Source organism: Rissa tridactyla, chromosome 1, assembly GCF_028500815.1.
Source record: "Rissa tridactyla isolate bRisTri1 chromosome 1, bRisTri1.patW.cur.20221130, whole genome shotgun sequence".
NCBI lineage: Eukaryota > Metazoa > Chordata > Aves > Charadriiformes > Laridae > Rissa > Rissa tridactyla.
Window position 1 is genome coordinate 103,679,657 of NC_071466.1, and position 26,425 is coordinate 103,706,081.

The 26,425-nt window shown below is 37.5% G+C and overlaps 1 protein-coding gene across 6 annotated transcripts in view; it reads right to left on the reverse strand.

Annotated features, from left to right (window-relative positions):
* ITSN1 (intersectin 1) overlaps nt 1–26,425 on the reverse strand; it is a 145,788-nt gene that overhangs the window by 118,301 nt on the left and 1,062 nt on the right. Inside the window, exon 1 of one of the 6 annotated variants that reach the window (XM_054189254.1) lies at nt 13,974–26,422. The exons of the other annotated variants lie outside the window; for them this stretch is intronic. The gene's annotated coding sequence lies outside the window, so the exon portion shown is untranslated. Of the gene's footprint in view, nt 1–13,973; nt 26,423–26,425 lie in introns of those variants that run through there. 6 annotated transcript variants of the gene reach the window in all.

Genomic DNA, 26,425 nt, shown 5'->3' on the forward strand with positions numbered 1-26,425 from the left:
CTTGACGAAATGATCAGGTTGAAAACAACTACACTAAAAAGACTTATGTGTAAAAGTCAGACATGTATGAAAATTCCTTCCACTGCGTATTATATATGGACTTTTAACAGTGTGGCACAAAACTTTATTATAGTTTCTATTTAAAGTTATCTGTGCTCTTCTAGGACATGTTTACATAGAAAACTGCAATAAATCCATAGAAGGTACACATTAAGAGCAATTTAGCTATTTCAGTGCCATGTGTCTTTATATGGACAAGTTTCACACAAAAAAGATTACATTTTTATTTTCCTTAAAACGCAGCACAGCACTTCTATTCCTAAACTATCATTCACAAGATAATTTGGGCAAACAATTCAAGAAGTAATTTTCCTGAGGCAAGTTATCAGTCACTTCCTCATCCTACGGGAAAAAAAGAAACAAAACCAACCAGATAAAAACCCCACATCCTTCACAAGAATTCCAAATTATTACAAAATACCCCCAAGCAGGATGTCATGTGAGTATCATAGACTAACAGTAGGTTCTGTTGTTTTCCCACGTTACATGGAAAAGCCTTTATACTAGCATTACTAAAAGGACTCTGATAGTTTCAGCAAAGCCTGGGAATTTTAGACAGATTTTGGAAAACACTCTGAAACATTCATGTAGGTTTGATTCTTGCTCTTTGGAGATCAGATCATTAATACAGTTACCAGTTTCAGTGAAATTTTTCAGAGTTTCTGCTCTTTACAGGAATGACTTTGGTGGATGAGAAGCTCAACTTGAGCAGGCAATGCGCACTTGCAGCCCAGAAAGCCAACCGCATCCTGGGCTGCATCAAAAGAAGCACAGCCAGCAGGTTGAGGGAGGTGATTCTGCCCCTCTACTCTGCTCTCATGAGTCCCCACCTGGAGTACTGCGTCCAGCTCTGGAGTCCTCAGCAAAAGAAGGACATGGACCTGTTGGAATGGGTCCAGAGGAGGGCCACGAAGATGATGAGAGGGCTGGAGCACCTTTCCTATGAGGACAGGCTGAGAGAGTTGGGGTAGTTCAGCCTGGAAAAGAGAAGGCTTTGGGGAGACCTTATAGCGGCCTTCCAGTACCTAAAGGAGGCCTACAGGAAGGATGGGGAGGGACACTTTATCAGGGAGGGGAGCGACAGGACACAGGGTAACGGTTTCAAACCAAAAGAGGGTAGATTTACATTGGATATCAGGAAGAAATTCTTTCCTGTGAGGGTGGTGAGGCACTGGAACAGGCTGCCCAGAGAAGTTGTGGATGTCCCATCCCTGGAGGTGTTCAAGGCCAGGGTGGATGGGGCTTTGAGCAGCCTGGTCTAGTGGGAGGTGTCCCTGCCCATGGCAGGGGGGTTGGAACCAGCTGATCTTTAAGGTCCCTTCCAACCCGATGCATTCTGTGATTCTGTGTGATTCTGTGACTTCTAACTGTAAAGACCTTCACAAATGTTAAGTTCTACTGTTTCTTTTATTTTTAGCCAAGCATCCAAACGAGATTAACAAGACTAGTCACCATTGCAAATGCTTTTCAATATCTGTGGCAATGATCAAACTCTGAGGTCACTTCTGTATTCACAGTATCTATCTTCAGCTATAGGGAAAGGATAACCTGACCATAAAAGACAAAAAATCACTGTAAACCCACCAAGCAGGCAACAGGTGTAGTAGCAAGGCACTCTTCTCTCCACACTAAGTCAGAAGACACTTCAAGACTCTAACAAAAAAAACTCCTTACTTTCTTAAAACAGCAAAAATGGAGACATCTATCAACCCAATGCTGTCACTTATCAACAACTGTGGTGGAAGCCCCAGACTAACAACAAAAATAGTGTTTCTGTGTACAACAAATCTGCAAACAGTTAAGGACATTGTTTATTTTCTGGCCATGACACTGTCACTTTATCTTGTTCAGTCACATAAGCTTTAAGTTTCTGCAGGAAAGCCCTCCACAACTACTTCCACAGGAACTACCAGGTTTTTGTCTGTTCTTGCTGAAGTACTACATAAGGGACACACTGTCCAAAACACATTTTATTACTTCAAGACCTCAGGGTCAAAGTTCAAGAGGATGGTTATGAAGAACATTCATATGAAGAACATATGAGATCAGACCTGTACCGCTCAAAATTCTCAGACAAGTTTAAGATCCAGACGACAGACTTTTTTTGCCATCCAGATAAACAGCTGGCTTGCTGTCTTCCACAATTTGTCTTTCATTAAAACAGTACTGAGTTTTCCAGGCTACACTAACTCTTACACTTCTGGGTGAAAGTTTTTCACATTTCTTTAACTGACACCTAAATATTATTATTAATAATTATTAATTTAACCTGAGCGAGGTGTTCAGAATTTGTCTTTAACAAACCTACAAGATTATTTCTTCTGAAAGAGTTCAGAGATTAATCCCTTGAAAATGTAGTCCTTTTCTTCCTCCAGTACACGAGATGCAATTAGATAACTGGTTATTGGCATTAATATCATCCCTCCTGCTGCAAATGAGAATGACAATCCCATTTCAAAGCTGGGGATACTATGGCAGGAAAGCATTCTAATTCATGGTAAAAGTTAATAGTGTAACTTGGAACAGAAACCTAATTCAGTCTGGTCATGAACCATGAGAACATATTTTGCACACGGGTATTACAAGCAGCAGAGAAACTAAAATGATAAGGTTGGAAATGAGAAGTTAAAGAAACAGAGATCTTCCAGCGTCATTACATTCTGCATCTTCATCCATGTAAGAAATGTTGCTGGTGACTATGTATTACCAGCAGTACTCAAACAGCTCCCAAGCACTCTAATTAAAATATTTCAGGATAGTATGGGCTATATAATCAAAGCAAAAGCCTTTCCCTTAAGCAGTTCCCAGTTTAATCAAACAGAATTAACATTAGGAGGAAAGCAAGCAAAGGCTGTAGTGATAAGATCATTTTGTTGTATAGTCTGGCTAGCACAATTTGAATGGCTCTTTCTAATCTTGTACATACATGGGCTGTTTTTAATCTTGACAGCATTTCACCCAGTAATTCCAGTACTGAGTGAACTGTGACTGAATTACAGCATCTTTTTAAAGAGATGACTAGCTTTCATTTAAAAAGATTTAACATGATGGAAAATCCACTTCATCACTCAACTGTTTCTAAAATCCTTATTAAGAAATAAAATAAATATCTTCGTTTATTTTCACTTTAATATTTGTTCATTCTGAATCACCAAACCTTGTAAAGTATGAATTATTTTCTTATTTTTCAGAACAAACATTAAGTAGTTTCTTAACACTCAAAACTTTCATTTTTTCTTTTTAATTGTCTTTATTTACACAGGTGTAGTAATAAGGTGCTTTTTTGTTTGGGGGGTGGGTGTGGGTGTTAAAAAGCTTCATTAACACAACTGCAGTTGGCAAATTCTGACTCCTCCCCCTTCAAAACAAATTCTAAAACTAGAAATCTGAAACAAGAATTAGGGAGTTAGGTATATATGCCACACCTACAAGGTAGCCTTAAGAATAGCCTGGCATTAACTTCAAGAATGATTCAGTAAGGAGCACAAGGAAATGGATCATATCACTGATAGATATGAAAGTATTGTGCTCTCTCAGACCCTCAAAGTCTATTTTGTTTCACAAACATGAACTTGAGCAGTGATCTCAACTGCCAGTGAGTAATGGTTTATAGTTATACTGACTGCTAACAGAATCAGATAGAGCAGATTGGTTCTGCTATTTACATTACAGAAAATGAAGACAGTCATGCTTTATTTCAGAACCATTAATCTGGCTGTCTCCATGGCTCAAGGATCACTAAGCAATGGCACTTAGAAGATACACTCAGAACAAAAGAGAAGTGGCCAAAGCTTGGAATACAGCCTTAGCCAAAGAAAAGCGAAGCCTGAGTCCTCTGTAACACCTAAGTCCTAGTTTTATGTTATTTGTATATTAGTCTATTATTCTAAGAGGCTGATACGTCACATCACATCTTTAACTTAGCCACCCTTAACTTTTTAACTCTTAGCTTTTCAGACAGTAGAGCACAGTTGTTTTGAAAGCCCAACATAGCACTGCATCACTTCTATTTCACTACGCATTTTTCCCTTATCAGATTTCTAATCTCTCCAGTCCACATAAAAAAGTAGCATTGTTTCTTCCTTTACTGCCTCAGCAAGAAGTAGCCCAACTACGAGATAACAGGATTACACTTTTTTTTTTTTCAGATTAACTCTTTCCTTATTCCTACATCAACTATCACAGCAAAGCTGCTTCCACCGCCTCCTGGCCACCTCCCGTAGTGAGGTGGACACTACTATATTACTTGCAAGTCAAGAAGGTCACATAAATATACCAGAGGGTGGCTGATAAATTTCTTCCCCTGCTTTCCTACAGATTCCCACTACACAACTCTGCATGAACGCTCCTATGTTTCACCATACTGATCAAGCATTACTCCAGTGTTCCTGCCTTCTCAAGGCATCATTTTAATCTACCATTGCTCCTTACCGCCACTGCAGCTAAAACCACCCTAACTGCAAGGATGCCTTTTTCATACCCCTGCACAAGCTCAGAAGTCACAGAGGTGAAGATGGTGGACCTGTGAGCTGTGCTTTCAGTCACAGGACTGAAACGCAAAGAAATTACAGATACAGTTTAGATCTGTGCTCCCCCTTTTGAGTAGGCCAACGTAACTGTCTCTAATATTAGACAGACCAGAATCAAATGACTCAAAACCCAGCTTGATGTTCTCAGAGGAACGAAGACAGTGAAAGCGATAGGTCAGAGCCATCAAGTCTTTCTTGGACAGCAGTAGTGGTCTTCTACCCCAAGATTTCATTACTTGTAGGCCTAACCTAATCCCACGTAGCTATGCTGTGCAAATTCCCATTCTTGTCTGAACTTGACAGCTGATCATTTGAAATGGGGACAATGAAAAAAAAGGAAAAGAAAAAAAAATCAGATGTGCTAAGTTCTTTCACTTCACATTGTCCATCTCTGCCCCAAAGTAACAGTTATGCTGGGGGGAATAGTAGGAAGGAATAAAATGCCCAGAGTCAGCACAAGCGTAAGTCAAAAGAGTTCAGGATCTGCATGTTCACTCCCTTTCCCTTCCTCAAAACCATAAGATACAAAGGTCTAGTAGGGCAGAGATAGGATAAAGTTGGTGATATAAGAGAAGGCACAGATGGCTCTGTCCTTTGAACTACTCCAGTGTAGGTCAGTTTGTCCTCCATAAGCATCTGCTTTTCTGAACTCTTAGAGGAAATGGGATCATCAGTTACATAAATGCAGTGGTACAGCAAAAACAGTTTGCTACAGCAGATTTGTCAAGCAGATTTTCGAAATAGTGCTTTAATAGGAAGAATCATCCAGCATCAACAAAGCCTTATCAGCATCTCAGCGGTTGTGTCAGACCACATCACTATTGACTGAAGTAGCCAACATCTCCCACCCATGTACCTTCTGTTCTGAATTTCTTCAAAACTCTGCCTTCCTAACTCTTCTGTATGACATTAGGAGCACTTTCAGATACCAGAACAGACATATATTATGTCATTTAGACAAGTATTCCTGTTATTAGCCTTCCTTCTGGTCACACTTCACCCTGTTGTCCAGACACAGGTTGATAGCAGTCATTCTCTGTGGCTTACTCCTCTACTTTTTTTTCTTCTAGTCACATTGATTTCCTTGAGAATGTCAATTCAAGAACTTTGATCTCAGGGCAAAACTCTCTCTGAAGGAGACCTCATAAAATATATAAACATTCCTTGAACCTGCCCTGAACATGAGTAGCATCCATAATGGATGTCTAACCTCCCTGCACTTAACCAAAGAAAAGACCCCGGAACAATGAAAATGCATGGCAAAGACTTGCTCATTGTTTTTGTTTTCAAAAAGAAAAAAAGAAGATAATTTCAAAAAGAAATCACTTATCAGTGAATTGCCCAAAACCATTCAACAGCACCTTGTGAGAGAAGCTTGTTCTTTGGAGCTAGACCAAAACAGACGTTAAAACAAATCCTGAGGATGCCTTCCTAACTTTTTTGGAAATAACTTTTTTCTTCCACAACAGAGCTTCCCAGAGAAAAGGGTCCCACAAACACTCTGCAAAAAGTTATAGTTTCAGCTGTTGGGGTTATAATGACAAAGCAAGCACTTAACAAAATTCTCAAGGTTTAATTATGAGGATTCTCACATTGAGCTAAAAAAAAATCTTATTGACCTATAAAGCCACCGATGCAGCGCACACCAGGCAATTCTCTGTTCTGTGGCACTAACATGCAGGTACAGCCCTGACCCCAGCACTGTATAAGGCAACTGAATGTATTTGTGTACAATGCAGTGATCTAAGTACTGCATTCACCCCAGTTATCTGACCCTTTTGATTTCATCACAAGCAACTCATATAATTTATAAGTAATAAAAAGCATACAGCTATAAAAATAATATATATGTAGCACAAGCTTCACACGTGTGAGTATCTACACAGAGTGCCATGTCACTTAGCATCAAACAGTAAAGTTAAATCCTTTTTGTTACAAGGATGAGTTTAAACAGTTATATGGAGTGCAGGTGCCCAGGTGCTGGCAGTGGGGAGCGGCCGGGGTGGTCTCTCTGAGGCTCCAACAGACCCACCGCAGGGCACAGCTGAGCCCATCAGGCAGGATGGCAGCGCCTCAGGGAAATTGTGTGTGTAAGGAAGGGCAAAACACTGCCTGATGGTGAGGGGAAAAGCGTGAGCAACAGCCCTGTGAGCACCGAGGTAAGAGGAGCAGCTGCTCCAGGAACCCAAGCAGGGATCCCCCGCAGTGACCATGCTGAAGCAGGTGTTGCCTTGCAGCTCATGGAGGGACCACAGTGGAGCAGTTATCCATGCTGCAGCCCATGGAGGACCCCAAGCTGGAACAGATTTATCCTGAAGGATTGCAGCCTGTGGAGAGGATACAGCTGGAGCAGGGGAAAAGCATGCAGAGGAAGAAACAGTAGAGAAGAGGTGTTACGGACTGAGCCCCCATTTCGCACCCCTCACTGTGCTGCCTGGGGCACGAGGGAGGCAGAGGAGTCAGGAACGAAGGAGTGAAGTTGAGCCTGGGATAAAAAGAGGGGGAAAGGTGTTGTTTCAATTTGTCTTTGTTTCTCACTATCCAAACCTATTTTAAGTGGTGATAAATTAAATTAATTTTCCCTAAGTCAAGCCTGTTTTGTCCGTGACTGTAATTGTTAAGTACTCTCCCTGTCTTTATCTCAACCCACAAGGTTTTTCATCCCATTTTCTTCCCCATCCTGTTGAGGGGGAGAGTGAGCAAGCAGCTGGGTGGGCATGTGGCAGCCACCAAGGTCAACCCATGACAACATACTAACTTATTTGTAGAAACCAGTATTCCATCTGTGGATGATCCTGACCCTTTAGGAGACTACATAGGAAATGTCATAGAATTAGAAAAAGCATGAACAGATAGAACTGTTCTGACTTACGAAATTATTTTTATATAATATAAATATACATAAATAATGAAAGTATGTGTGGACTGACTCATACAAAGTTTACCAAATTTTGGCTTCTGCTCATTTGGCGCACAACAGGCTTTAAGAGGTCAAAGCTCTCTAAATACAGTAACACAGTGAATAAACTCCAATGCTACATTTTAGTCAATGAAATTGTGACAAACTGTGTTTAAAAAGAGGACACAGTCTCTTTTCTACTTCAAGTAAGAAACATATACAATAAGCAGTACCTGCTATACAGGATACAGTTCAATAATCCTGTCTTTCTGAAATTGAAGATCACCTGAAGGCAGGCACCTTTAGCAGAATAGAGAACTTTACTAACCAAACAATACAAATAATAGTTCCCAGGTGAATACAGAGAACATATTTGAGTCTAAAGCAGCTGACATACTGCAAGGAGTTAGTTACTTTTTGTTTCTTTTATGAAGTACATCATTTTATTTAATTAGAGCTTTACTTGTTCTAAGATCTTTTCCGTGAGCAGGACCATCAGTTCTCAGCTTTACAGAAAATGAAATATTTCTTTTAAAACAAACCCAATTAAAGCAATAGTATGTAGTTTGATAAAGGAAAAGATACCTTTGGAAAAAAAGAAAATACTCCGAAGAGCTACCTGATGTTACCTAAGGACAGCAGTGTACCATTTAACACAAACTTGCTTCCAGCAGACAATGAAGAGACAAAACAGCACTTTAAATAGCAACTGCATTGGGAAAAAATGCAAATGTTGGATGAACAGATAGTGAAACTTCCTGTACTGTTTTTCATACAGTGATAAGGACAGACCCTTGGGCATTTGTAAAATTAAGGTATTTCCTTACACTAGAAAGGTTGCTTATCAGACAACAGTACATATGGAGGATAAAGGATTCTCTTACATTGTCAAGAATGCAAAAATTGCATCAAGCTTAAACAAGTAATTAAATATGTTAAAGCTCAATTGCTAGAGGTAATGCCTCTTATTTAAAATATGCCTAAGAACACGCTAATAAACTGAAGTAAAAGGGCTTAACTGCATACAGCAGGGTATATCCCAAAGTAAGTTTTTGTTTCCTTTTTCCATCAGGCTACTTATTCCCCTCCAAAACACCTAGGAGCAACTTTCACAAAAGTGCAAAAACTTTTCAAGTGTGTCCATGAGGTTAGGCAATTGATATACGCAATGGGATAAGGGAAAGAAAAATGTTTTGCAAGATGAAATGGTAGATGGTAAACACATATATAAAAGTTTTTAAAAGTATATTCCAATTTATAAATCCTATTTCTATATTAAACAGAATTATCAACTGACTGCAAGTACAGTTGACTGGCACAAAAAATTATCTAAGGGCATGCGACAATTTTCCTTTCCAGATGACAAGCATTCTTGCTATCAGTTCCACATAAATCAGTCTCCTGCATCTCAACAACAATCGGAAAAGTTTCAATCCTTGGTTGGGGTAAAAGATTCTTCAAATGTTAAGATACAAGGACACGCATAATCCCACTGAATATATTACTGGTATTAATAATGAGTTCAGAAGCAGCAAAAAATGATAAAAACAGAAACAAAAAGAGGAAGGTTTTCCATATAATTTCACTAGAATTGAGGTGCAAGTATTTATGCAACACAGAGTCCTTCAAAGCACACATACAGTGAGGTTAAGGTTTCCTTCACTACAAAAAGAGATAGGAAGAAGCAAGAGGTTTTTTTGAAGAATGGACAGATTTCAGCTTTAGTCATAACAAGCAGGGTGTTGCAAACACTACTCCACAGCAGCACTTTCTAACTGCTGAGCAGCTGAGGGATCAACGGGATCACTAAAACTCAGTGTCACCAAGTTTCAGGCTGCAAACACCTCCCATTTCTAACAAGGGTTGAGAATTATTTCAAGCCTACGCAAGAAACAGGATATACACACAAACTAACCAACTCCAAGAAAAAAAACTACATACAGAAGACAGGACATTTTTAAAAAAAGATACATATATCAAGCAGGTGCTCATTCTCAGTACATAGATACTTGCAGCTAATAAGATGGTTTCTCTGAAGAATGCAGGTTACGGGGGAGGACACCATATGCACCACGATGCATGATCTGGAAAGCAGGCTACTTTTTTATGGTCCTTCTGTAAATGACCAAAGAAGTTTGTATGGTTAACAATACTGAAAAGAGTAATTTCTCTGTACTGAAATGCTTTAATACCTCTTCCCAGGATAAAAATTCCTTTCCTTAAAGAAAATAAGAACATTAACATTATTGTTAGTGCTAATGGTTTATTTGCTGTAAGTCACAAATCTGCAGCATGGGGAGGTTTATTTACTGTAGCTTACAAATTTCTCCCCTGCGGGTACTTCAAAAGTCATCTGTTTTTCAGTACCTAGTAATCAGGAAAATTTGTTACAAGTCACATTATGGTTGTGGGGCTGTCTTTGACTAGGAAAAAAAATCAAACTGCAAAATTGTAATACAATGCTCTGATTTCCCAACATAATAGATCTAAAAAACCTTTCAAGTTTGACTCAAGTAGAAAGTGAAGACAGCTATGAAAACAAGCCTACTGAACTCCTTAAAAACACTCACATTCACAAGTTTTTAACATGCTAACTATTAAACAGTGTCCAACTACACATGTAAGTACAGTTCTGCTGGTACAGAACAGTATGATCCTTATTCACTGAAGTTGTGGGGTGGCAGCACGTTGATTACTATGAAGAGACACCCTGAACCTGACCCTCAAAGAGACTTGTTTCTTCAGCAGAGGCAGGGACAGAAAAAAGTAACTTAAGAGATGAAACATTTATATGGGAACTAGTAAAGAAAGGTCAGAGAGAGGACGGTCAACAAAGAAAGAAGTAAGACAAACCTGATAGAAGTGCAGGAAGGACATGATGCTACAGCAGACTTAACATCCACCTCATAGTTCAAACACAACTCATTCCTTCCCTCCATCAAACTCCCACAGCTCTTCCAGCACTCATGTAAAACCTCACAAAGATGAAGCTTTCCAAGTTTCACACTTCTGAGATCAAATACACTCAGAAGATGATGTTACACCCATCACCCAGTGATGACACGAAACGATGATCTGAAGACAGAACTTTGTTTTAGGATCTGACTTCCCTAGAGATTAGTATATTTCTTTTTTTAAATTAGTCAATAGGATTGTAAGACCCCTTCTTTTTCATCTTCCCTCACGCTACAAGCCCTAAACGACGTTCTTGTAGAATACAGATGTTGAAGAAGTGAAAAACTCTAGCCATCCTATTCAATGTGTGAACTTTTAAATTCCTACAGTAGTCATCAGCACCACATCTCACACAGACGGTTCTCTCTTGGTATGTTTGTTGCCATGAGCTTACTTGGGTTCACTAAAAGTTAGCGTCTGTCAAGACAAAGCCATGATTTGCAGGGCATCAGACAGAGATGCCACCTCTAGTACCAATTTGAACAGTTACCAAGTGAAACCTTGTGACCAAGTAAAGAAATATACATCATCTTCACTAAAATGAGAATTCTGTGCCTAAAAACCTAGTTCTATAAAAAGAGGAAATAACCACACTAAAAAAAAAAAGGAATCTGTAGTGTTTAAGTTACATCCTTACAAAGGCTATGAAGCTGTCTACCTTCTCTCCATTTTTAATCTTGCCATCAGTAACAAGATAAGAGAAATTACAGAATGTTATTTCCCATGTTTTGTTAACAATTACAGCTCAAGCTCCTGAAAAGCTGGTTAAACTTGTGCATCTTCAGCATATTATCCTCCCTTATGGTTTCAAGACTGATAGGATGAAAGACATACACTGAGAACAACCAATATACTGTTATGTCTCCCAAACCAGAAAAAAATATGTCTAGTCCTTAATATTAAACAACTCATGTCAGTTCCTTCCTTTCTCTGCCAATTTCAAGTTCAGGACAAGGCATGCAGCCAAAGCTTAGAAAGATTCTGAAATAAACAGCTCACAAAGTATGTGTACACATATGTACCAACACTGAAAAAACATTTGACTCCATGTAACAGAAGGGATGTTATACGTATGCTACCATAAAGGAGATATCTTAGCGAATTTAGTTCTCCTGATGCAAAGGGCATTTCTTAATTGCAGCAGTTTTAATTTTTCTCAAATTTAAGAAAGGGAATTTAAGGAATTCTTCTGTCTTTTTGTAAGGTGGGGTTTTTTTGCACTCTCATTGACCAGTTTTGATCTCATCTTAAAATGGAACTTTACATGCAGGATTCTTATTTTTTCTAGCTGTTCAGGTGACTGTAACCTACTTATCTAATTTGACTAAGTAGTTCTCATAAGTCACTTGGTTTCCAGCCCCAAAAGCACAGTATCCATGGCAGATATGTATCATACCTAATTCAGTTATCACTTCTCACAAATTGAAAACAGTACTCTATTAAGATTTCTTCTAAAAAACCATATTAAGTAAGTAACATTAGTTTTTCAAGATTCTCCACTTCTTGGTCATTCAAACAGGCACTTACTATTAATATAGCAATAAAATAATATTGCTAAGTACCAAAAATTGATTGGAGAAAGGGGAACCTCTTTTTATTGGAGGAACAGGAACACATCTCACTTTGCTAAGAGGATCACATCTGTAGGTCATGAATCAGGTTTACACATATATATATTAATACATGGGGGAAGCAATAGCAGAGATCTGTAGTTTAAGATTACAAGTGACATTTATTTTCCATTACAAATATATTAACATATCTCCATGCAAGAATGATAGATATCAAAAGTTCGTACAATTTATAGCGCAGAAGGAATAAAAGTTTGCGCAACTTACAGCTCCCACTCACAGTAGTGGATTAAAACCTCACAGCTAAAATTATTACAATCCCTGTCCATTCAACCTACTCCAGAAGGTACTGAAACTTCTAAGGTGCTTTGCCTCTTGAATCGGGATCAGGATTACTTTATTTCTGAATCTGGATTGTTGAAAATAGGGGCAAGTTTATCTTGAAAATTGAGTCTTACGACTCCAACAGAAGTTAACTTGAGGGGCATTTTCTGCAGCAGAGACATCATCAGAAGAGGCTTGGGGACAGCTGTGAAGGAAGCTTGAAAGAGCAGAGGCTAGCATAATTGGCAGTACATTCAGCAGTAATTTTTCAACTCACACTGGCTGGCTTCAGTACAGCACGGCATACTCTAAGAGTTGGCAACCGACGAGATTTTAAAAATAAACTTTGGATTCTAAAAATACATTTTTGATTATTTACCTTCTGAGTTAAGATCTGAAAATTAAAACTGGCACTCCTTCATCAATCATTACAGCTAATAAGTTACCTTATGAAATGGCAAGGAAGATTTTCTTGTAGTCACTCGTCTACAGGAGAAGTGTAGGCTAAAGATCTTTTACATTAAGTTGTCAATATTTCAGCTATTCAAAAACATCATACACTGAAGCACTTACAACCAAACCTTCATCAGACAAAAAGCCTTTCTCAAAAACTCAACAGTCTAGTTTTCAACTCTCCTGAAAAATACCAATGGCATTTACTGCTGCTTGAAATGAAAGGAAAAAGATAAAATGAACTTTCTGGAAAGAAGAGTTGGCTACTTGCAGGGGAAAGAATCTGAACTTTTGCTTCAAAATTAACTTGTTCCACTACAGGGAACACTACCTTTTTGGTAGTAAGTCAACCACCGTCTGACATCAGAACAATTAATATATGTCTAATCAAGAACCAATGGAGGCACTAAATATTCTAAGTACAATATACAGCATTTTCTATTAGATATGTTCAGCTACAAAGCTGTGAACAGTGATAACAGGTCCTGCGAAGCAGTAAATTACAGTAAGTGTGGGACACAGCAAGAGTAAGATCATTAAATTAACTTCCTCTGAAAACCTAGTGACAATAACTAACTTTCCTAAAGCTACAGTACTATTTTCTATCACTTTTAAAGCTTCTAGAGCAATATAAATCTTATACATAAGTCAAATCAACTTTCTCACATAAATGAGTAATAAAGTACCCGTAGAGATAAAGTTACATGAACATGCCTCAGTTCTCATCTGCTTAAATACTGCTGCTGAGAGTTTCAGAACCCAAGAACTCAAAGTACTCCTTCAAATGCACAGCTGTTTCAGTGCAACTTTTAAGCAGAAAAGCCCAAATAACGCAATACAAAATTCCAGTAAAAAAAATGCCAGTTCATACGCTTAAAGGAGAAAAAAGCAGCAGCAAGTAATCCTCAATAAAACCTGCCAGCAAGCATTGCCAAGAGATGTACTGACATTCTAGACTGAATAGGCCATTTACTCACACACTTTTTTTCTTTTTCCTTCTTATTTTTAATTCTCCAACAAACAACATCCTTTGTTTGACAACTGTTTCAAGCTATAGGAGTTCTACTATATGGCAACAGTTCATGTTCTCACTTTAAGACCTGATGAAAAAATCTCACTATTTTGACTACCAGTTCTTAAATGCTAAATACATGACAACAATTGAGTGAATAACACAAGTACCTGGGATATACTTTTGTCTATGGCTCATTTAATCACTGCTTGCACAGCTGAGAATTGGAATGCTTGAGGAGCAAAGAAAAAAAAAAAACCAGCACCTCCAGTTCCTTCGAGATACTAACAAAAGAGAAAAAAATTTGAATTAGGCCCAGCAGAAAAATCAGCATCTTCCAACCCTGCAATCATTACTTTATTCTGTTGAAAATTTCCTCTTGGGTTAACAGACCAAAAATGAAGTCTTAACAGAGGACTCAAGAAACCTGATTTCCAGCAGCCAGTACACTGTAAAAGCATGCAGTGTTAAAATCCTCAGAGAACTGAAGGTACCAAGTAGAAGAATCAAGTTGAAGTAGAGACAAAGAAACTAGGTACCAGTGCAAAGATTGAAGACTAACAAGAAAATCTAATGTCTTGGGACAACGTACACTATTTACTTGTTAGGAAATACTAGGAAGAGATCTACTGTCTAACAACAACAACGGACAAGGGAGGCAAACTTTCTTGAAACACAGACTGCGATGTCAGAGCTAAAGCTAGAAATGACAGCTGGTGACCGACATCAGGCTACACAGAGCAGTAAGTTTTCTGGTTTACTCACCTCTTCCCTTACAGTAATCTACTTCAAAATTTGGGTAGTCTTCCATGGGTCTTTCTGGGAAATTGATTTCATTACTGACAACTAAGCAAGCTATCAGGCTGCTTCTAAACTAAAACATTTAGAATATTAAGACAGAACTAAACATACCTGCCTGAACATACAAACAATATACAGGCATTAGAACAAAACACATAGCTTATATCAAACCCTTGAAAGAAGGTAATGCTTAAAAAATTCTGAAGGGATACAAGACAAAGAGCATGAACCATCCTGACCATAGCCTATGTTTCAGGCTGATTTATTTCTGAGTAATAAAAAAAGCTTTGATTACATAGACAAATACTTAAGATTTGATCTTCTAGAGGGCTGCGTATGGCAATTCAATTGAACCCTGGAAAAGGTTCTCTCTGTGACAGCAGAATTGATCTGCTTCAGTAAACAGCAATTTCAGAGTATCAAGCCCCAGAAACATATCTAAATCACTTGTGAAATAAGCATTATGAAGAAAATAAAATAAACAAAACCCAAAAAGCTCAGAGGGGAAACATAGCTGTTCAAAGTGGTATCGAACAGTTGCAAGAGAGATCTAACTTTGCGATTGGTTACGGTGCAAAATTAAGCGTTGCAGACATATAATAGAAACTCAGTTGAACCTCATTTTTTAAATGCTTATCTCTAGAATGGCATAACAACTGAACTGATACACAAAAATGCAAGAAAAAAAAAAATGAGCCACAGCATTAAAATGCTACAGCCTGGCCAAATATGAGTAACTAGATACACAGTGCCAGAGGTCACAGCATCCACCAGCAGCACTGCTCATGCAAGCTATTGAAAAACAGTAATAAAGAAGTCCTACAAGGAGGCACTAAGCCAGCATCATCCCAAGGGAGAAAGAACTTAACACATTTTTTCAGTTACCTTGCCAATAACCTCCCCACTGTATCCAACCCACTAGACATTAAAATCTGGAAGAGATATAATGATTCTATAGCAACCAGCTGCTGAGATATTTTTCAAACAGAATGAACTGAATACAACTGCCAAATACTTTCCCAACAAATTTAGCCTGTTTCTAGTGGGAGGAGAAAAGTATGTTCACTGCTGTGATTCAAGATACAGTGCAAATCTGAGGTCATTACAAAACTAGGGCAATTTAAAACCAATCAGATAACCAGGAACAGGTAAATAGACTGACACACAAATTGTAGGTATGCAAGTTGCTACTACTCTGCAAGGACAGACACATCACTCAAGAAGCCTCTCCTCTGGAGCAGCACTTCCATAAGACTTTTTTTCCACACTGGTTATTCCCATCACCCAACAGGCCAACTTTACTAATACTTCCATGTCCCCTGTAAGAGTCTATTAGGGAATTTTCTGGAGATTTAAAACAAACAGTCACATGAACATGTCAGCTCCATGGTGGTAGCTGCACACGTTCTGTAAGCTCTCAAAACAAGGCAGTAATTTGGTTGTCTCTGTGTTTAGATGCAACGACTCCTGCTATAAGTCTCACAGCGTTCATATCCGTAAAAAGGTTCAACCTTCCTATGTATGCCCACAAGCGCATCAGCTAAAGCATTTTTCTCAGCAAAACAAGAATGAGAGACCATGAGAATTCAAGAGCATGGTTTCCCTTAGCTCATATACAAGAAAAAGGAAACCTCTAGGTAACTAAGAAAAATCAAGTCTAATGTTAGGTTTATATACACTGTCCCAAGTGCGTAACCTCAGAAGATGTATTTTTAGAGGTCTAAAAATCAAAATAAAGGTGGAAGCCAACTAACTAGGTAACCTCTGTCTGTTTCCTTTTATCACAATAAGGCTCTGTTTCTATTTAAATATTCACGGAATAAAGTCTTTAATCTTTAATGAGAGACAAAGACAAGCTAATACAAGACGGAATTATTGCTAGACTATATTCATCTGGATTCATAATACAGTACAGGGGTAACAACTGAGCTCAACAGATAGATATTTAAAATACCTTAGTTGAGAAAGGCTCCCATTTTCCCTCTTTGGCTAATTTTGTTAACCTAGTGTTATTCCATCTGTCTTCCCCAGCTGTAGAGCATGGCTCATCATAGGTATCTAAGCTACTTCAGAAAAGTACCTGAGGACTGCCAGAAAAGCCAAGAGCTTCCTCTTGTACATGGCCTAGTACAGAACTAGAAAATACTGCTGCCACCTTAAATACAATAATCAGAGCAAACCAAGTCTGGAAATCTGCATACTGGTGTATCCACACTATTTGTAGCTTTCTGTCCTTTTCTTGTCTTTTATATTTACTGTCTTTTTAAACCTCTCTAGCTACAAAGTATCCCAGGTGGAGAGTAATTGCACGCATTGTTCTCTCTGGAGGATTCAATGAACTTTTTTTTTTTTAATTTATTTATTTCTCCCCTCCCCCTTTTTTTCCTTTTTGAAGCTGGGAAAGGATAATAAAACACAATAAACCTCCACACAAAAGGAAATGAAATTTCACAAGAATTTCAATATGTAGGCTTCCTAGGTTTCATTTCAGTGCACAAAGTTTAGCTGAATCAGCAATCTTGATTCAAAGCGCTTGTATGTTTGTTTGTGTTGTTTTAAATACCAGGAGTAAATTTCTGTCACTGTTTTGAACTTTCCAAGCAGAATGCCTCCTTTTGATTTTGAAGATAACCATTTAAGAGATTCAGCATGATTATCCCTACATACACTCAGGAAAGCTATTTCAATGGAGTTGTTGCCCTGCCCCAACTAGCCTGTACTTTGCTTTTCCTAACAAAACCCAGGTGGTTTAATTCAGGATTGCATCACAGTAATCCAGGAAAAGCAGGAACTTGGCATTGCCATAACAAATTCCAGAAAGTCTAGGAATTAAGCAGCTCCAGCAGGGAATCCCGTTTTCCTTGGGGCTACAGCGTAATATTTTCCTGCTTGAAGCACGTAGAGCAGGGGAAAAAAAAATGCAAAATTATTTATGAAGCTTTGTACGATTTTTGATTACAGAAATTTTATCATCTATCAAAACCACCAAAGAAAGAATCCTCCCTCTTACTTACACAAAGGTCCTTAAAACTCCACTAAAAAAACCCACACCACACAACAGGCAGAAGGTTTATTATTTAGCTATCAATGGAGCCTACCAAACATCGAGAAACAACTACCAGCTGAAAAGACTACAGTCTTTCAGTCTGCTGAAGTTTCAGCTAACATGTCATCCCTGGAATACATTCAATTCCTCAAGCCAACAACTAATAAGAGCCAAGACGCCAAAAGGTCAAAGCTCCATTTCTCTTATTCCTGCCTCTGAGCAAATGGTGAGACCAGGAAGAAAAAAAGAAAAAAAAAAATTCTACATATTCCTACCCTTTTCCGTCCTACAGTTCTCCTCCCTTCTCGGTAAGGTCTCTGAAGTCTGTATCAAGACATAAACAGGAGCAGAGTGAAACTAGCTCAGATCCTACTAGTTTGTCACCTGCCCATGAAATTCTGAATTCTAATATGGAAACCTAAAGTTTTCTGCTGTAATTTGACAAAGCAGCAAGCAACAGCATAAACAAGTGGTGGTACCTAAATACTCTGAGATATCACATCACGCCAAATTTAGTCTTTGCTGTACAAAGACTGTATTTAAATTAAGAGTTAGACCCTGTAGGATCAGATGATGTTCACATCAAAAAGGCTTGCTTTTTTTTGGTTTTTTGCATCTTCTTTCTTTTAAAGAAAGGCTTTATCAAATAGTCTCAATTTTTTCTATTTTTCTTCCATAACACCAGTAGCTCTAACCTGGAGGCATTAAGATGGCTAGTCTCAGACACATACACACACAAAAAATACACTATGCTGCTTTTGTTAATCTAAAATCCCTTTACTTCTTTCTTATTCACACAGCATGTCAAACACTACCACTTGGTTCTGGACAACAGGCTTCCAATGCGAATTTAGTTTTTAAATTCCATTTAACCACCCATACAAATGTTATCACTAACTAGTCCACAGTGTTCACCAGGATCTTCCCCATAACATCACCTGAGAAGTCTTAGGTAATACAAAGAGATTAAAACAAAACTTTGCCAGATTTCCTAAAACAGAGGAAGAACAAGAACAGGCACTGAAGTATCAAGGTCTTATATAAGTTAGTAGAATACATCAGCTAAGTTTGTGCAGGGCTTGGTTGTTGTTAGTTTTTTTATTTAGAAGACAGCTTTACTTAGGGACACTCTAGGTTATTAATAAGTACTCATCTTTTTGTTTGTAAATTCTAAGATACTAGCAGATTAAACTCTTTGGGTTAAATTCACCCAACTAGTTAATACAAATAAGTTAATTTTTTTATAAGGCATACAATAGCATTTGTCAGCAGTTCAGAATAATATTGAGTACTTGACTCAAAAGGGTGCATCTTTTTCCCTCCTCCCCAAAAGAAACATAAAGCAAAATCATTTTTCTTGTATCATCTACAGACACGTAAGCTTTAAGCAACACTCTCAGACTTAGATGTTGAGATTAAATAGTAGCACCAAATGTATGTTCACAACACATTTAAGGAATCAATCCATTGCTGCATTTGACATATTAAAATCAGCACTGCATCTGGAGTATTTCGTATTTCTGTTTCACAAGAGTGGATTCCAGTTATTGTACCCAGCTATATGACTTACACTTCATCCATAACTTCTGATTGTGCAAAAAGGATGACTCATTAATCAAAAAAGCATGAAACTTAAAATGAAAGTGCTGCACAAGCCTCAACTCCATTCAGATTATTCTGATAAGAACGGTGGTAATTAAGAATGTTCTGAGCATGCATAACACCCTTGGCTTCCTATCAGTGAGCCTGGTTCAGATACCATAAAAGCGTAATAGTGGGAGGAATCCACTATAGAGTGGGAGGATCCAACCATTTTAGTTCCACATTGACTAAAGATCTCTTCTTCAGAAGTCAAGTGTCACCATCTTTGTACCACTAATGCCATCCGAAGGGCTCTTGGCTAACAGGAATTTTCAGCACTAAGATAGACTTAGTGATACCAACTAAGCCACTGACTCCTGATCACAGCCAGTTAGAGCGTATTAGTAATGACAACATTACATCTAGTCAAGTGCTACACCACACAAAAAATGAAATGCATTTGCCTTCTTCCCCTGTCCGTGTCATCAAAGAGTTTGGCAACATTTCCTTGAAGCAATATCATTTTTCAGCAGGCACTATCTACAAGACAAACTTAATTTCTACCATATTTCTTAAAATTAGCATATTATCTTCAATAGTACGTTGCTATTTGTTCTTTTACGAGCATATTATATTGCTTACTATGGTTTTAAGTAGAGTAAGTACAGAACAGTGGAACATGCAGAAACCTCTTAGCTGGATAATGGATGTTTTCAAACTTTGCCATTAAGCACCTCCAAAATCCATGATGTCCTGCCATGAATTTAAGTATAGATGACCAAATCATGTGAAAACATATTTTAACACTTTTATGTTTTGAACTTTTCCTCTGAATTTAAGTTTTACAAATCAGAATCAAAAAAGGAGACAACTATAAGGAATAGTTGGAAAAGTATGGGGGCAAACCTTGATATATGTCTGGTTTTTAAATTTAGTACTTGCCCAGATACCTACAGCAACTTAATTCCATGCTACTTTATTCTAACAAAAAATTCTTCCTCCTTCTCTTTGTTGTTTATTATGCTGTTTTGCAATTTGAGCAGACACTGAAGAACAGAGGTATTAAAATTGAATGTTTCTTTGTAGCTCTACAAACTATTTCCAGTAGTTTACTTTATACAATCTTTCCTTGCTGGGATTGGTTCTTACAAACATCAAAAGAACAAAATCAACGAACATCAAAATACAAAGTTTAAGTGGGAAAGAACACCTGCCAACCTTCCGACAGTACTGAAACACACAGGACCATTAAAGTGAAAAAAATGTAGATAGAAGGGAAAAAAGAGGAAAAAAAAAAAAACAGATAAGAACAATGTTGACTGGTAAAGGCAAGGAGCTAGAAAAGCAAACATTGCAGTAGCACAGGCAATAGATACACCGAAGGACCAGATCAGACAATTACTACCTAAAAAAGCCAATTATACTGAATGCCCATGCAAAATCAACCAAACAAACAAAAAAAAAAAACCCAGTCCTGAATATCACAGGAGTCTATCTGTCTGCCCGAGAAAAACAAAAGAGCCAAGTTTATCCAACTGGGACTCACATGAGATTAAAAAAAAATTTCGGTATTTTTGTTCAAGAAATTAAACTATTACACCATCCCTTTTGGTACATGATCAGGTTACTGGCATTTTATTACAAAACAGAACTCTGAAGTTGTCAGCTTTTGTTTATGATTCTCTGTAAGAAAGAAAGAATCTTACTTCCCCAAAATACCCTGATGATTTATGGAAGCTATTAGAACCTTACACTGGTTAGCTGAGCTTCTGCCTAAATGTCCTCACCACAAACACAGGAATCCATATAGAATCTGTACACAGCTGAAGGCCACGTACATGCAGGGAACTCTTCACAGGTGCATCTATATATTGCAACAGACTCTCTTCAACTGCCAGCTTTGTACGGGCACAAGCACATGTTCATACAAAACAGCTTGCAGGATGAGGGCCTAACAATGAGAAGCTAATGCCTAAACATAGTGTAATATAACTGGAATTAGGATCTGTTCAACCTTTATCTTCTTTGGTTGTAAGACTGGCAGAAAAGATAACACTGAAGTTTTGACCAGTTCTGCCATGACCTATTAAGAAAGTTACTTTAAAAAACATTAAATATTGCACCTCACAGGGCAGTCCATAATCTTGTGCTTGTGAATTTGAAATTGTAATATAAAGCTAGAGTATGCGAAAAAATATATTTTTACAGTTACTAATAAGAGACTTTTTTTTAATAAAGAGGTGGTGACCTCAAAAAACACAATCAGCTTGATAGTATTTTCAGTTTTCAGAACAGCTATATGAACACTTAACATACAAGCACTAAGTTTCCAAAACACAACCATAGGTATTAAACTGTAACATTATATGAAGATAGCCATCGCTGATAAGCATCTGAGTGTCCCTGCATAAACTCACCTTGACCTTTGAAAGTTTGATATGCAGCTGACTACACAGCTTCTTCAGCTAAATGGGCACCCAAGACTGTTCTATTCTGTATGGACACACAGTTGAATTATCTTCCTAGTAGTCAATAACGGATTTCTCCTTTACAGTTCAACTGGTAGGGCAACTAACAAAAAGTTAATGTATACTTGGCAGGATAAGCATTATTTAGAAAAAAAAAATAACTTTTTTCTTTTGCCCCGAAGATAGCTGGTTGCTCTTTCTTAAACATAGAGCTAGACATCATTTTAATATTTTTCTCATATACTGTTTCTAGGTACTCACACTGAGAGACTTAAAATACTATCAGAAATGAATAAAAGTTCTTGTTTCTCCAATGCAGCTCTGACATGGGTACCTTTGGATCTTAGCAGGCCTACAGAATCACAGCTGGAATGCAACAATTTGAGTTGTGTATCGCTTACATTTATTGACAAACCAATTACTTTGTAACGTGTTGCAAAACTGTGATTGATTGCTTAAAACAATTACTCTCTCATTTAAGAGTTAGCATACAGTCTTTACCTCAAAATCTTAATACAGTTCTACAGATGTCTCTGATCACAAAGCAAGGACAAAGCCGAGGAAAGCTGCCTGCTGGTAAGCTATTATAGTGGTGATCTTCAAACCCTAATGAAGTTATCAGTACAGAAACTCTGGCTGTCAGATCTGAGGAACTAGAAGCCTGTGTTTTGCATTACTTGCCACTCAGTATCTTCATCAAGTGCTCAAACATACAGTTTAATTTTAATGCAGAATTGTTTATTTTAGTCCTTCAAGTTTTAAAAATTCTGTTGAAGATACCTGTGGGCAGTTAATACAATAAAGGTGATTTAGTTATGCCTAACACACTCTTCAGTAAAAACACATACAAATCATAACACCAAACAATCACAGAAATTGACTGCCTGTTTCTTTAAAAAGTGAGGGACCAGAACAAGATAAAAACTGCAGTTAACTGGGAAGGATGTTGGGAAACCCAGACTACCTGCTCACAGCATGTGTGATTCTAGCTGAAAGTTTCTACTATGAAGTATACATTCCATTAAAAACTTCACTTTCCATTGTTTTATTCTCAGTTGTAAAGTCTGGTAATTACTTTTGGAAAACATCTTTCGAAAGTACAGCTAAAAGATAAGTAGAGCAGCTAACTATTAAAGTGGTCCAAAGATACTACTTTAGATTTACTATGTGTGGTTTGAGTTAGAAATTTTCTAAATGCTGTAAATAAGTCCTCATATATAGCTCATTAATTATTTCATAGGTATATTTAATTGTTTTAAATCTTATTTACAATGATGTATGAAAATACAGACAGCAATGTGCTACAAATGAGTTTCATTATGAGTCTTCCAGAGAAGTCCCAACCATTTCAGGTACCTCTCCATGAACCCTCTTCCAGAAACCATAGATTTAAACCCAGGTGTTCTCTGTATTTTGGAAGTATATTAATAACTATTATCTACAAATTGTGCATTTATACGGAGCAAGTAAAACTGTATCTTGAAATGAGGCAAAGAGAAACCACTGTCCAGTCATTTACAGTAGTCATCCTCAGCTCTAGATCCTTAAAAGATATTTAGGTAGAGAATCCCCATGGAAATTAGAAGGAACTACCCATCAAAATACAAAGGAAAACCTGAACTCTTGAGACAACAGGTCTTCAGTGAAATTATTTTAATAGTATTACTAGGGCCTGCTAATCTATACTACTAGCACTAGTGTTTTTATCTATAATACTACAACATACCATTAAGCCCATGATTTTCAAGGATTGCCAGCACACAAAAACTTACTCTTATAAATCCATAGTATTTAGACTTCAACTGTCAGAACTGCGGTCACTACAAATATCCTGTGGGCACAAACAACCACAAGAAACAGAGCGGGGGAAAATAGATTGAGACTACTGTGAAAGAGAATAGACAGGAGCGATTTAGGTTTCAGGCAATTAATAATATGATTATTTCAAAATTCCAGACACATACAACTCTTGTGAAAAGTTGACTTTACAGAGAAAAGGAAAGACAACCTGAAATGACACTAATTAATCCAATTACCTTAGAAACAACACATGAAAAAGGAAAATATAATATCCAACATATGTAAGTTTAATACATTTAATAAGAGAAAACCAAACCAAGCATGTACTACGTCATTTAATTTTTCTGCATTTTTGACTGACTGCAATGAAGGGAATGTTGTAAAAATGCACCTTTTGTGTCAGGAATAAAAGAAAAAAAACTACAAAATTTCCTCCTCAGGGAGAGAGAGGAGCCCTCTCTTCACTCCTCGCCACACAAAATTATTTCATGTCCATACATTTTCTATTCTGGTCAAGAAGTTAATCCTTTGACACTCTGAAATATCAAACTGTCAAAAATTCCAGTTTCAGTTGTAGAAAAACATTTAAGATTAGTAATTAGAAACTAATCTTTGCTATACAAACAGTGCACAGTCTATAAAGAACTTGACCACCTCTTCCCCTTATACACACCCTTATACACACACAGAGCTATGTAGAGACATTCGTTCTAGACAGGTGGATTAACCAGACATCTACATGCATACTCCAAAACCACACAATTTTTGTCTCATTGTATGAAGGATCAGCAAATACAGTTATATATACTGCAATCTACAATTAAAAGTATCAAGACATACTTACAATAACAATGACACCCAAAAATATGGAATCTGCTATATTCTTTTTTAATTTTAGAAAGCATACTCTTAAAAAAAGGGCAACTACTTTTGCCACATATCATACAGAAATTTTAGCACCTCACAGTAAGGTTTTATGTGCACAAGTAATTTACCATTAGATCTCAGACTGGACAGAATTTCTAATTGTCTACCACACCACCCAGTTTCATGCTGTGCAAGTAAAAACAAAACCAACTTACTGTGTAGGGGGCATTTCAAGTTCAGCAGCTGTATTAAATACAGTAGCAATGAGCATTCAGAGTTCCTAGCAGACAACAGGAGCAGAAGCAATCTTTTGTTTATTTTTATAGTAAAAAACTATAAAAATAAACATCTGATCTCTTTGGTTCCTTGCAGGTTAACTACTGAGCCACCCCCACCTGAAATGCGTACTACAAACAAATCTGTCTGCTTATGATTTATTCTACTCTATTACTAAAGACAGCAGAAAAAAACGTTCATAGTCGATAACCCTCGATGATGATCTCATTCCTGAAACCATTGCTTACATTTTCCTTAACTTTTTTATTTTTATTCTACAAATGGAACTCTTGCATTCCTATTTTCTCTGGCGTTATCCTGCTAAAAACTAAAAGTACAATCCATGATTACTGTACAAAGATAGACCAGAAAAGGCTATTCAACACCATAATTTAGAATTATTTAATTGCCAGATTCACGTTCTTTCCTGAATCCAAATCTATCCTAATTGCATGATTAGAGGTATTAAGGAAAGAGCATGCAGACTTTCCACCAAACAGCTAACAGCAGCAAGAGACAGAACAGGCACTGCAGGTCACTGGTTTATTTTGAGATACCAAATCTTATTTTACTGTACCTAGAGTAGTTACTCCACTGAACAAGGATATAAGGAAAATTATCAAGAAAACACAGCTACTCTGAAAAGGGTCTTATCTGGAATGGAAGACAGTGGGATATTATAGATGGAACACTAGAACTGAAAGAATTAAGTGTGGTTTGTGAAGCAGCAAGTGCAAAGAGCAGCCTGCTCAGCTCAAATGAAGTTTGAGCCTAATACACTGGAGAAACTGTTCAGAAACAGTTCATCTGTACGAAACATGACCCCTGTAAAGCTGCCAAAATCACTGAGAGCATACAAGTGCTAATCACGCAAGCTAAAATGGCTCAAGATGCTTTGACTTACATGCACGCCTAAACATAGATGACTGCATATCCTACATTATAAGTTAACAAAAAGAACACAACTATTTTCTTTACCTGTAGTTCTATATGCAACCAGTATACCTCATCATCATCCACAAGCAAGTATATCCCCCACTCCTGTACTTGTAAATCTGAATACAGCTGACATGCAAGACTCCTCCTTCCATACCTCACCCCCTCAAGCAGGGCTTTGGAGATGCAGTGTGAGCGTTTTAAATCAGAAAGAACTCCTCAGTAATCAATTCACTGGTATGTTTCAAAGTATACTGTATAAAAACATCACCAGGTCATACTTATTGAGGGAGGTTACTGGTGACTAGAACAAAAAGGCAAAAGAAAGACAGACAGGTTATCTAAAACAGTGTGGAATAACACTGCACAGTGGAATAACACTCTCCAGAGTCATCACTACCTAAAATACACAGCTTGGCTGTTTGTTTTAGGAAAAAATACATGCCTTTGGAGACTGACTTCAAATACTTTGTTAAAATACATAGCAATCACCTTAAATATATATTGCCATACAAGCTCTAAACAAAAAGCATACTTTAGAACTGTGGGGTGGGAAGAGGCAGAGGAAAACAGAATGTTTCTTGCTTTAATGAGTATCACACCATCGCATCTGGAATGCTAGTTATTTTACTAACAAGAATTATTTACTAAACAATACTCTGTAACGATCTATTTTCCATATCATGACATCCTCACGCCACAGAAAGGTAGAGTTCACAAAAACCACCGTTTTCTAAAAGCAAAACACACATTTCTTTTGAAATAAAGAAGCAGCTGAATCAGAACAAAAGATGTCCACAGGAAATATTATCCACAAAGTTGTCCGCTAATCTGAGGCAAACAGAAA